This window comes from Octopus sinensis, linkage group LG26 (assembly GCF_006345805.1).
Source record: "Octopus sinensis linkage group LG26, ASM634580v1, whole genome shotgun sequence".
Taxonomy (NCBI): domain Eukaryota; kingdom Metazoa; phylum Mollusca; class Cephalopoda; order Octopoda; family Octopodidae; genus Octopus; species Octopus sinensis.
The window spans coordinates 1,334,707-1,348,502 of record NC_043022.1 but is presented as its reverse complement, the minus strand read 5'-3'; the positions used below and the strand labels follow the sequence as shown (position 1 = coordinate 1,348,502).

The 13,796-nt window shown below is 40.9% G+C and overlaps 1 protein-coding gene and 1 long non-coding RNA gene across 4 annotated transcripts in view; one reads left to right on the top strand and one right to left on the bottom strand.

The window, feature by feature from the left end:
- Positions 1 to 13,796, bottom strand: part of LOC115224754 (rab GTPase-binding effector protein 1) — a 139,758-nt gene that overhangs the window by 122,572 nt on the left and 3,390 nt on the right. The window lies entirely within an intron of this gene.
- Positions 1 to 13,796, top strand: part of LOC118767982 — a 71,657-nt gene that overhangs the window by 57,746 nt on the left and 115 nt on the right. The window contains exon 3 of the long non-coding RNA XR_005003901.1: positions 13,606 to 13,796. This exon is cut by the window's right edge and continues 115 nt beyond it. This is a non-coding gene — a long non-coding RNA (uncharacterized LOC118767982). The remainder of the gene's footprint in view (positions 1 to 13,605) is intronic.

The window sequence follows — 13,796 nt, the reverse complement described above, 5'->3', positions numbered from 1 at the left end:
TTTAGAAAATAGCAAAAGACAAAAATATATTGGTATATTAAGGTAGTATGTGGAACATAATATTATAAAAGAAATATCTATTTCTTTATTGCCCACAGGGGGCTAAACATAGAGAAGACAAACAAGGACAGACAAAGAGATCAAGTCGATTTCATCGACCCCAGTGCATAACTGGTACTTAGTTCATTGACCCCAGAAGGATGAAAGGTAAAGTCGACCTCGGTGGAATTTGAACTCAGAATGTAAAGACGGATGAAATACCGCTAAGCATTTCACCCGGTGTGCAAACGATTCTGCCAGCTCGCCGCCTTATTTTTAAAGAATGCTTACAGCACCATAAAAGAAATATATATTCATATATTTTAGATGGTGTTGGGAACATGACAAAAACCAAATATATATTGGTATATTAACTTTTTTACTGGGGAACTCAGATATATCCATTCAAAATGTCATTACCCTTTTACTACAGAAGGCAGTTGGCACTTGTGCCGGTGACATGCGAAAAACAACATTCAAGCGAGGTCGTTGCCAGTGCCACTGGACTGGCTCCTGTGCAGGTGGCACATAAAAGGCACCATTTGAGCATGGCCATCGCCAGTACTGTCGGACTGGCTCTTGTGCCAGTGGCACGTAAAAGCACCCACTACACTCTCGGAATGGTTGGCGTTAGGAAGGGCATTCAGCTGTAGAATCTCTGCCAAGTCAGATTGGAGCCTGGTGCAGCCATGTGGCTCGCCAGTCCTCAGTCAAACCGTCCAACCCATGCCAGCATGGAAAGCGGACGTTAAACGATGATGATGATGATGATCCTTTGTTGAGGAATATCATGTTTGAAATTATTTCTTGTCGAGATATGACAAGTTTTTGAGGCAACATGACTTGCAAGATCTACACCAATTCTATTTTTTGGTCAGATATTTAACCTCATTACTGGAATGACCAGGAAATTTAATTCCGCAGTTTAAAGGATTAAATGAAGGATTCACATTAGGTACAGTGAAAGATAAGATTACTTTCTTGAGTCATGTTGACTCACAAGGGCTGGTTTCCTGGTTTCATGGCGTATAAATTCCCCACCTGGATGGAATTCCAGTCCTTCACAGGATTTCTCATTTTTGCCAGCTGAGTGGACTGGACCAACGTGAAATGAAGTGTTTTGCTCAAGAAAACAATGCACTGCCCAATCCAGGAACCAAACCCACAATCTTACACTCATTAGTCAAACACACTAACCACAAAGCCACACACCTCTACAAGGATTCACATTGTTCTAACCAACGCTTTCAAAGAATTGGAATCCTTCATTTAAATTTATTTAAAATTTCTGCTTTCATCGTCATCACCATCCTTTAACATCCATCTTCCAGCAAGTATGGGTGGCCAGGTAGAAAACTACCCTAGGCTACTGTGTCTGTTTTGGCAGGGTTTATACAGGTGTATACCCTTCCTAACACCAACCACTCGGCAGAGTGGACTCAGTGCTTTTTACGTGGCACTGGATGGAAGCACTCCGTCGGTTACGACGATGAGGGTTGCGGTTGATCCGAATCAACGGAACAGCCTGCTCGTGAAATTAATGTGTAAGTGGCTGAGCACTCCACAGACACGTGCACCCTTAACGTAATTCTCGGGGATATTCAGCATGACACAGAGAGTGACAAGGCCGGCCCCTTGAAATACAGGTACAACAGAAACAGGAAGTAAGAGTGAGAGAAAGTTGTGGTGAAAGAGTACAGCAAGGATCACCACCATCCCCTGCCGGAGCCTCGTGGAGCTTTTAGGTGTTTTCGCTCAATAAACACTCACAACGCCCGGTCTGGGAATCGAAACCGCGATCCTATGACCGCGAGTCCGCTGCCCTAACCACTGGGCCATTGCGCCTCCACTCTTACGTGGCACTAGCACAGGCCAGGATAGTTTTGGCATGACTTCACAACTGGATGCCCCGGATTCACAACTGGATTTACATGCACAGATGAAGAAGACCATCTAGGGGCTATAATTAAAGTGTGTGCCCTTGGGTTTTGCTCACCACCACCCAGGGACCCCAAGCCTAAAGAGAGTTTTTTTTTACGGAAGATTCAATTGAGCCACCTCCATAAAAGCATTACCCTGGGTGGATCTGTGGCCAAAAGCAACACAACCAGTCGTGACTATATGAAAGCAATACCTGGAATTAATTAAAACCTAAGAAGTGTTCCAGGTAGTAAACTTCATGTTTTCTTAAGCTGTTACAGTGCAGTCTTAGTACACAGTGAACATGTCAGACGGCTGAGAGCTGTGAACACCAGCCATGATCTGACAGGAACTTAATTTACTGCTTCTAATACAAGCTAACAACCCAGCCTCTACGTCAGTTGTTCTCAACCATTTTTTTCCCCTATGGACTCCTTTCATTTCTAATTTCTTCTAATGGACCCCCATAGCCAATGTTTAAAAAAACTAGTTTTATAGAAATTTCTTTCAAAATTCCTATTTTGTTTTTCATACATGAACTTGTGTAGGTTGAATCTATGTAAAATGGTAGAGAAAGGAACCCAGCTGTTTCTCTCAATACATACATTTAAAACAAAATTTCTTCAGGTTCTCAACCATTTTTTTTATCTATGGACCCCTTTGATTACTATTTTATTCTGGTGGACCCCCATTACACATTAACTTGTGTAGTTTGAACTTTGTAAAAAGTTAGAGAAAGAACCTAGTTGTTGTTGTTTTTTGCGATAAATACATCCCAATAAAATTTTTTCATGGACCTGTAAAATATAATTATGAATCCCCAATTAACAGTTCAGCTAGCATGGGCCCCACTTCAGAACTACTGCTCTACATGGTCTCTTTGTCTGCTACAAACAGCAACCAAATCTACCTCATATTGCACAGGAAATGATGCAGGGAATAATACAGATCCAGAGATATCAGCATGATATTTTAATGTCCTTTTCCCCATACTTGCAGGAGTTGGATGGAATTCATGTAGACAAGATAAATTTTCTATGCTGGATGCCCTCTCTCATCAACACTCATCAGTTTTCAAGGAGGGTAACATTTCCCCCAGGCTGGACACGTTTCTATGGAAGACAAGCAAAACGCCCCCCATCCAATGGACGGTACTGAGTTGTCAAACATTTAAACCAAATTTTCTCAAAACAACTTGTCCGACCATCCCATAAGCCTCCCCTTTGAGAAACACTGATTTAACCTAAATTTGAGACACCAGCAAAAGAAAAACTAAAGACAGACATTTTTTTCTATTCCAAAGACCACGGCTTTATCAATCGCATTCTCACCTGGAATCGATTTTTGTAATTTTTTCAAGATTTATACACACCCTGATACCATTGGTATCTACATATCAAATTTGAACACAATCGGATGGAGGATGCCCGAGATCCTAGAAGACACACACACAGACAGACAGAACGGATTTTATATAATAGATTAGAAGTGAAGGACATCATCATCATTTAACGTCCGTTGTCCATGCTGGCATGGGTCGGATGGTGTGACTGGGCTGGCATGCTGGAAGGCTGTGCTGACACTTATTTACAACTATTAAACAATGTCAAGACAAGGAGAGAGTAACACAAACGCACATGCACAATGGGCTTCTTTCAGTTTCCTTCTACCAAATCCACTCAACACAATGATCAACCTGGGGCTATAGTAGAAGCCATTTGCCTAGTGTGCCATGCTGTGGGACTGAACTTGAAACCCCATGGTTGAAAAGCAAACAATCAGACAGCCAAAGGCAAAAGGAAAGTATTACCGTTACAGTTTTTATTTAGGGGTTTCCCAAAACATGGAATATATATCAAGGGTTCCTGCACTCCAAGAGTAAAAAAGTTAGGAAATGCTAAGCTACATCGTTAAAGACAGCTTTTGGTTTGACCTCTAACAATTAATCCTTCATTAACCCTTTCGCTACCAACCCGGCTGAAACCAGCTCTGGCTCTGAGTACAAATGTCTTGTTTTCATAAGTTTTGAAATAAAATCTTACACCATACCTTAGTCACAATTTATGTTCCTAACACTAGCTGAATGATAACTAAGTTATTTTACTAAATTCTTCGTTATATCTAAAGTAATTGAAAGAAACACAGAGCATCTCAAAATAAATACAGTAACGAAAGGGTTAATCAATAATAAGATTACAATTGAAATTAAGGTTAGACAGTAGGGAATCTAAACCCGAAAATAAGGTTAGCAAACCCAAAGAAAAGAGGGGGGGAAATAAAAGAGAAAGAGAAGGAAGGTGAGGAGAGAAATGTAAAAGAAAATAATTGACAGAAAATGAAGATGAGAAATTAAAAAAAAATGGTAAGAATAAAAACAAATTCAAGAAATGTCATGGAAATTTGGTAATAATGGTTGGAAAATGTCGAAGAAAATTTGTTGACAGACTTGGAGGGAAGAAAGGAAAATTGAGAGATGGAGGGAGAGGGAATGGTAGTAATGTTATTTTAACATGGTTTTGGGTTTTTTTTGGGGGGGTTAATACATGCTTCAACATGGAGACACAAAGGTATGTGCATGTATTGTACATGTGGGTAATTGCGCAACCTAATTCAAATCATCGTGAATGAATAAGCATTACATTTGATAGAATAATCTCAATGCTAAACGATTAAAGTGTGGATATGTGTGTGCTGATATACACTACCGTCAGAAATTAATTAGCACCCTTGATTTGCTCTTCACTCAAGGTATGCGCTGTCACCTAGTGGCCATATCTCGAACTATTGCTTTGTTGCGAGTTCACTGTTGCGCAGAACGATGACGTAACTTTGTTTGCAGAGCAGTTTGAGAGTCTACAGCCTTATGATGTTGACATAGCAGTGCAACAACAACTTGGAGTGCGGATGCAGACAAATCTTCCTTTGTTTAATAGATATAGGTAGCGCCTCGCAAGGACCGAAATCACACCATACTAAGTTTTCTCATCGCGTAAGACGTTTTGGACAGTTCATAGGTTAATTGATTTAACCTATTTAATGTAGAAATTTGAGAAGTGCTAATTAATTTCTGATGCAAGTGTATGTACTTCTTTGAAAATCACTGATCTACAAGCGGTGACATTGTTGTCATTACACCTGTCAATGAATTGTCCTCTGGCTTTGTGCCTTCAAAGACATGTGATATAAGAGACGCCTTACTTGAAAAAACAGATCAGTATTAGTGACAGGAAGAGCATCCAGCTGTAAAACAATTCCTTTATCAGGTTTTGCTTTCTGACTGATAACAGAATGACATGCAAAATTTAAAACTAACAACAGAAGTTTTTTTTTTTTAAATTCAGTTTTGCTTTTGTTCTTTTTTTCTAAAATTTGAAGAATTCTTTTATTCTTTTGATTGATTCAGTCATTTGACTGCGGCCATGTTGGAGTACGGCCCTGAAGGGTTTTAATCGAACTAATGAACCCCAGGACTTTTATTTATTTTTTAAGCCTAGTACTTATTCTATCAGTCTTTTCTGCTTACTGCGAAGTTATGGGGACATAAGCAAACAAACATCAGTTCTCAAGTTGGGATCGGGAAACAAACACACACACTAAGACACACACACAGATAGATATATATATGACAGGCTTCTTTCAGTTTCCATTTACCAAATCCACTCCCAAGGCTTTGGTTGACCCAAGGCTATAGTAGAAGATACTTGCTCAAGGTGTCACACAGTGGGACTGAACCCGGAACCATGTGGTGGGGAAACAAGCTTCTTACCACACATCCAAAATACTTAAGAATGTTGTTATAATGCAAGTGCAATTTGCATCTCTCTTTAAGTCCTCTCCTTCAAACACTCATATGTTGAAACCGATGGGAGCAACCCTTGTATATAAATGAGGAAGGAAATGGTATAAGTAACAGAAATACAGAATTAACCCTTTAGCAATTAAACCGGCCATATCCGGCCAAAAGTATTCTGCCTGTTCTATGTTCAAATTAGCCATATCTGGTCTCTCACACCAACCCTACAATATCTTTTAAAAAATTAACAGCCACCTCATCAAAATCTCATAGCTACAAGATAATGCATGATTAGTTCAAAACAATGTGGATAAAAAAGCATTAATTTTGGCAGAATAATGCAAACACTAAAGGGTTAAGGGACACTAAACAAAAACTCCAATAAAGGCAAACAACCAAAAGATCTTTGAAGAACCTAAACAAGTACGAAGGATATGTTTACATTGAGCAATAGTTGAGAAAAAAGTGTGACCTCTGGGAGACAACCAGATTATGGCCAACACTAAAGACGTAAGGAAATTTAGCATTACACAAATTAGAAGCAATAGAATCATCATTACTTAATGTCCATTGTCCATGCTGGCATGGGTTGGACAGTTTGACCGGACTGGCACGCTGGAAGGCTGCACCAGACTCCAGTCTGATTTGGCATGGTTTTCTACAGCTGGATGCCCTTCCTAACGTCAACCACTCCAAGAGTGTAATGGGTGCTTTTACATTCCACCGGCATGGGTGCCATTTGCATGGCACTGAGGTGCTTTTACATGCTACCGACACAGGTGCCAATTTGCGTGACACCGGTATCTGCCATGTCTGCTATTTTGCTCAGCTTGATGAGTCATCTTCTCAAGCACGACATAATGCCAAAGGTCTCGGTCACGGCCTCCACGAGGCCCAACACTCAAAAGAAACTCAACCACTTTGCCTCCGTCAGGCCCAATACTTGAAAGGTGTCCTTTATGTGCCACCAGCATGGGTGCACCTGGCTTGACAGGTCCCCTCAAGTACATCACATCGCCAAAGGTCTCGGTCACTAGTCATTGCCTCTGTGAGGCTCAAAGTTCAAAGATCATGCTTCACCACTTTGCCCCACGTCTTCCTGGATCTGCCTCTACCTTGGAATAGAAAGGCGAATTAAGAGATTAAAGGATTATCTTTAATGATCTTTCTTATAATTGTAAAGATGGTGATGAGTAAAATGGAGTTCAAAGACAAATGTCACTTGACCAGCTAGAAATAGCAGCTTATTCATTCACTTGTGTTCTTTATTCATGCAAGCATAGTTTAGATCAGTGGTACTTAACCAGGGTCCATACGACCCAATAAAGTTTACTATGCAAAATAGAAAATTGGGTCCACAGTATTATTTTAAGGGTCAATGAAAACATTTTGCTATAGATGTGGAGGGAGACCCAGGAAGACCTGGGCCGAAGTTTTAAAGGCCAACCTCAAAACGCTGAACATTATGAAGGGAATAAAAGAGGATCAAGATATGTGGTGCATTGCTGTACTTGAGAAGACCTGCCCACCACTACAGAACTGAGATCCTAAAACCAAGGTGTTACTTAAAAGACCACCCAATACGCTCTATAAAGTGGTTAGCATTAGGAAGGGCATCCAACTGTAGAAACAAGGCCAAAACAAACAAGGGGAACCAGGTGTGGCCCCTACTTAACCAGTTCCTGTCAATCCATCCAACACATGCCAGCATGGAAAACAGACATTATATATTGATGATGATGATGATGATGATGATGATGTAGTTAATGCAAAAAACAGCTAGATTTCTTTCTCTGTTTTACAGAGTTCAACCTACACAAGTGAATGTGTGATGAACAAAATAGGAATTTTGCAAGAAGTATCTCTTTTACTCTTTTACTTGTTTCAGTCATTTGACTGCGGCCATGCTGGAGCACCGCCTTTAATCGAGCAACTCGACCCCAGGACTTATTCTTTTGTAAGCCCAGTACTTATTCTATTGGTCTCTTTTGCCGAACCACTAGGTAACGGGGACATAAACACACCAGCATCGGTTGTCAAGCAATGCTAGGAGGACAAACACAGACACACAAACATACACACACACACATATATATATACATATATATGACGGGCTTCTTTCAGTTGGTCGGCCTGGGGCTATAGCAGAAGACACTTGCCCAAGGTGCCACGCAGTGGGACTGAACCCGGAACCATGTGGTTGGTTAGCAAGCTACTTACCACACAGCCACTCCTGCGCCTATCTATGGAGCAAGTTTTTAAACATTGAATGGCTATGGGAATCTGCAAGAATGAAAGGGATCCACAGGTTAAAAAATGGTTGAGAACCATTACTTTAGATGTATTTATTGCAAGAATCAACAAGGTTTCTTTCTCTAATGTTTTACATAATTCAACATGTTTCCAACCACAGAGACATGTTCTCCCAGCAAGTGTTATTGCAAAACCCACACAAACGAATGGGTGGAAAACAAAACAGGAATTTTGAAAGAAAAATCTAGAAGACTGAGCGAGCTGGCAGAAACGTTAGCAAGCCAGACGAAATGCTTACCGGTATTTCATCTGCCGTTACGTTCTGAGTTCAAATTCCGCCGAGGTCGACTTTGCCTTTTATCCTTTCGGGGTCGATAAATTAAGTACCAGTTACGCACTGGAGTCGATGTAATCGACTTAGTCCCTTTGTCTGTCCTTGTTTGTCTCCTCTATGTTTAGCCCCTTGTGGGCAATAAAGAAATAAGAATCTATAAAGCTAGTTTTTAAACATTGAATGGCTTTGGAGATCTGCCAGAATAGAATGGTAACGAAAGGGGTCCAATGGTTGAGAACCACTGATTTAGATGTATTCATTGTAAGAAACAACAAGATTTCTTTCTCTAACATTTTACATAGTTTAACATTTTTCTGGCCACTAAAACATGTCCTCACGGCGAGTTTTATTGCAAACCCACACAAGTAAATGGGAGAAAAACAAAATAGGAATTTTGAAAGAATTATCTATAAGACTGGTTTTTAAACATCACATGGCTAATGGGGATCTGCCAGAATAAGATAGTAAAGAAAGGAGTCCAGATGAATATATTACTGAGGTATTGCTTTACAGTCACAGACAGATGCTCTTCCTATTGACCAACCTTACCAGTTTTTCATGTAAAGAAACTCCCACTCTACAAGTCTTTCAATGTGCAAAGTTCCCAAGACAATTACTCAACAGGGAACATGTCCACAATGTCACCACCTGTAGCTCAGTGAATTTTTCAGAGAACTACAAATACAAACACGCACACACACACAAGGTGGTATCAAAAAGTTCCAGGACTAGTTCTGCAGCATGCCAACAGATGGCAGCACACAGTAACATTATATATATATATTATTATATATATATATAAATGTATCATATATGTACTATATATAATATATATGTATTATATATGAGGTAGTGTCAAAAAGTTCCTGGGCTCATTTTGTAGTGCACCAACAGATGGCAGCACATGGTTGCATGTGCAGTGGGAGCTAGCGGTGACCTTCATGAGGCAGTGTGCCAAGTGACAATGCTGTGTTTACTTTGTAAGTTGTGAAATTTGAGTTTTTGTGATTTTTGTCATGGACAGGGACAAAGAGCCAACATGAAACTTTTTTGTGTTAAACTGGGGAAGTCTGTTACAGAGACATCGGTCACGCTTCAGCAAGCTTACTGCGACAAAGTAATGGGCCGTGTGCAATGTTTCGAGTGGTGAGGGTACTTCAAAAATGGAAGAATGTCTCTGGAAGAAGATGAGTGATATGGAAGACGATGAGCAATGCAGAAGACAATGGGTGATATGGAAGACCTGTCACAAGTGTCACCACCAGAAATGTGATATTGCGCATTGAGAACTTGTCCTCCAGGGAAAGATTGTTGATTGAGACTTCTATTATAATATTATGAGGAGGCGCAATGGCCCAGTGGTTAGGGCAGCGGACTCGCGGTCATAGGATCGCGGTTTCGATTCCCAGACCGGGTGTTGTGGTTGTTTATTGAGCGAAAACACCTAAAAGCTCCACGAGGCTCCGGCAGGGGATGGTGGTGATCCCTGCTGTACTCTTTCACCACAACTTTCTCTCACTCTTACTTCCTGTTTCTGTTGTACCTGTATTTCAAGGGGCCGGCCTTGTCACATTCTGTGTCACGCTGAATATCCCTGAGAACTACGTTAAGGGTGCACGTGTCTGTGGAGTGCTCAGCCACTTACACGTTAATTTCACGAGCAGGCTGTTCTGTTGATTCGGATCAACCGGAACCCTCGTCGTCGTAACCGACGGAGTGCTTCCATCCATCATAATATTATGAAGTGTTTGAGGGAGGACATTCAGCGGAAGCAACCGGATCAGTGGAGCATGAAGAATTGGATTCTTCAAGAGCACAATGCACCCTGTCACCAAGCTCTCCTCACCAAAGAACAACATGGTACCACTTCTGCACCCGACCTATTCACCAGATTTAGCACCTGCAGGCATCCATCTCTTCCCCAAGATGAAAATGCTGCTCAAAAGTTGCTGTTTTAAGACTGTTGTCAAGATCCAGGGTGAATTGCAGAAGGTCCTTAACTCCCTCACAAAAAACGACTTCCAGGCCAGATTCCAAGAGTTGCAGGAACACTGGGACCAGTGTATTGCTGTGCAAGATCACTATTTCAAAGGAGATAAGGTTAAAACTTAAGTAAATAAGTTTTTTTTAATTAAATGTAACGAGTCTGTGAACCTTTTGATACCCAACCGTATGAAATGTGTTTATATTATATATGTAATTCTTTTATTCTTTTACTTGTTTCAGTCATTTGACTGTGGCCATGCTGGAGCACCACCTTTAGTCAAACAAATCAACTCCAGGACTTATTCTTTGTAAGCCTAGTACTTATTCTATCGGCCTCTTTTTGATGAATCACTAAGTTACAGGGACGTAAACACACTAACATCAGTTGTCAAGCAATGGTGGCGGGGGCAAACACAGACACAAATACACACATACATATACGACAGGCTTCTTTCAGTTTCCGTCTACCAAATCCACTCACAAGGCTTTGGTGGCCTGAGGCTATAGTAGAAAACACTTGCCCAAGGTACCACACAGTGGGACTGAACCTGGAACCATGTGGTTGGGAAGCAAGCTTCTTACCACACAGCCACTTATATAGTATACATATATTATACTATATAAGTATAATATATGTAACAAGTTGTTAACAGATGAAACTCTAGCATCATGTCATAACTTCTTCTGTGCAAAATAGTATCAATTGGTTGTAAGTCCTTGCTGAATGGTTTTTATTTCAAAGATTTCCTTCTCTGAGATGGATTATCTTCACTGCAACAGGTGAGAACCATCTACCCTTAACCATATTTATTTCTTTATTGCCCACAAGGGGCTAAACATAGAGGGGACAGACAAGGGGATTAAGCTGATTACATCAACCCCAGTGATTAACTGGTACTTATTTAATCGACCCTGAAAGGATGAAGGGCAAAGTTGACCTCGTCGGAATTTGAACTCAGAACGTAACGGCAGATGAAATACCACTAAGCATATCGCCCAGCATGCTAACATTTCTGCCAACTCGCCACCTTACTCATGGGCCCAGTTTCCCGGTTTCAATGGCGTATGTGTTCCCCAGCTGGACGGGACGCCAGTCCATTGCAGCGCTACTCATTTTTGCCAGCTGAGTGGACTGGAGCAACATGAAATGAAGTGTTTTGCTCAAGAACACAACACGTCACCCAGTCCAGGAATCGAAACCACAATCTTACAATCATAATGCTGATACCCTAACGACTAAGCCACGCACCTCCATTTAACTCTACCCTTAACTATATTGATTGGCCATTCACTTTCCCCAGTTCTCCCACCCTGTGATGGTCTTGTTTCTCATCCTGCAGGGTGTCCAAAACTTACCCTCCTCACCAGAAAAGCTCAGTGGGGTTGCCGGTTTCGTCATCAATGGCCTCAACATGCAACAGGTTGTACTAAGCTACATGTTACCAGCAGCATAAAAGCCACCTGACATACGTCAGAGCAATCTAACATACATGTAGTTTTTATGTATAATACACAAAATACATGTTTGAAATATATTTGTAATAATTAATTGTATATTTCGCGTGTCGGTGGCACATAAAAAAACACCATCCAAGCGTGGCCGTTCGCCAGCCTCGTCTGGCACCTGTGTCGGTGGCACATAAAAAAAACAAAAACACCATCCGAGCGTGGCCGTTCGCCAGCCTCGTCTGGCACCTGTGTCGGTGGCACATAAAATCACCCACTACACTCTCGGAATGGTTGGCATTAGGAAGGGCATCCAGCTGTAGAAACACTGCCAGATCTGACTGGCCTGGTGCAGCCCTCGGGCTCCCCAGACCCCAGTTGAACCGTCCAACCGGTCGTTAAACGATGATGATGATTGTGTTTTGGTTATGCATATGATCCCCCAGCCCATGGAAAAATTGCCATAAATGAAATCTGCCCTAGGGGCAAAAAAATTCGAGGATCACTGCTTTAAAGGTTCAGATTAAGCAGCTCTTTGATCAAACGCATTCCAGACATGACCACACTGTCCTAATAAGATTCTGTAGGTTTTTGTTGTTTTTTATCACCACCTATATCATGTGGTGTGTTATTTCTTTAAGAAGATAGCAACAGTGAGGTGTCTTCATTTAAGGAGTGATTTTGGCTGTTTTATTTAGCAATCGAGCAACCACATAGATGAACACTACTCCACACTAGTCTAGTCCACTAGCTCCACCAACTGGAGACTCACATGTATATAATAATAATAACAATCCTTCCTACTAAAGGCACAAGGCCTGAAATTTGGAGGGAGAGAATAAGTCGATTACATCAACCCCAGTGTTTAACTGGTACTTAATTTATCAATCCCAACAGGATGAAAGACAAAGTCGACCTTGGTTGAATTTGAACTCAAACCGTGAAGAGCTACGACATACCACTAAGCATTTCACCCAGCATGCTAACGATTCTGATGGCTCACCGCCTTTGATAATAATATTAATATGACAAACGATTATCTTATGAACTTCATTAGCTAACAGCTGTTTCTGCTGTAAGACTCATAGTTGAGTGCTTGAGTAACACCATTTGTAGCTTCATCAGAGCCTTGAATATGAAGTGCAGTTTATTTGTGGAAAGAATTACATTTATGCATGTATTTTCATTTTTCTTATTTGTTTCAGTGATTTGACTGCATCCATGCTGGAGTACCACCTATAGTCGAATAAACTGACCCCAGGACTTAGTCCTTGTAAGCCTAGCACTTATTATATTGGTCTCTTTTGCCGAACTGCTAAGTTACAGGGATGTAACATCAACATCGGTTGTCAAGCGATGGTGGGAGAACAAACACAGACACACACACACACACACATATACAATGAGCTTCTTTCAGTTTCCGTCTACCAAATCCACTCACAAGGCTTTGGCCGACCCCAGTCTATAGTAGAAGACACTTGCCCAAGGTGCCACGCAGTGGGACTGAACCCAGAACCATGTGGTTGGGAAACAAGCTACTTACCACACGCCCATATATATATATATATATATATACACACACACACATATATATATATATATATAGTAGCAACAAGTATCGAGTCGTTCGTTGTCTTTTGACGAGGTAAACATTTTTTTTTTTTTAGTATGTCATCAATGAAACAGTTTTGTTCTCGCATAATACCAAAAGAATTTTTCAATAACCTACATTTATCCTCATTAGAAAAGAAATTACTTATTACAACAACCACGATTATTATAACTACTGACACCTTTTTGTTTTAATCCTTAAATATTGTTATAACCTACGCAGGCGTGACAAAGAAAGCCAGGTCGCGCACCTGAAACGAACCACGTTCAAACCAGACCACGCATGAATGCGTTCAACCGTGTGTGAGAAGAGAGAAATGCAACCATGAACAGAAAACAAACAGGTGAAAATAGTTGTAAGAAAATAAGAGAGAGACACACCTGACCCAGAGAGAGATCGAAATAGTCAATGAT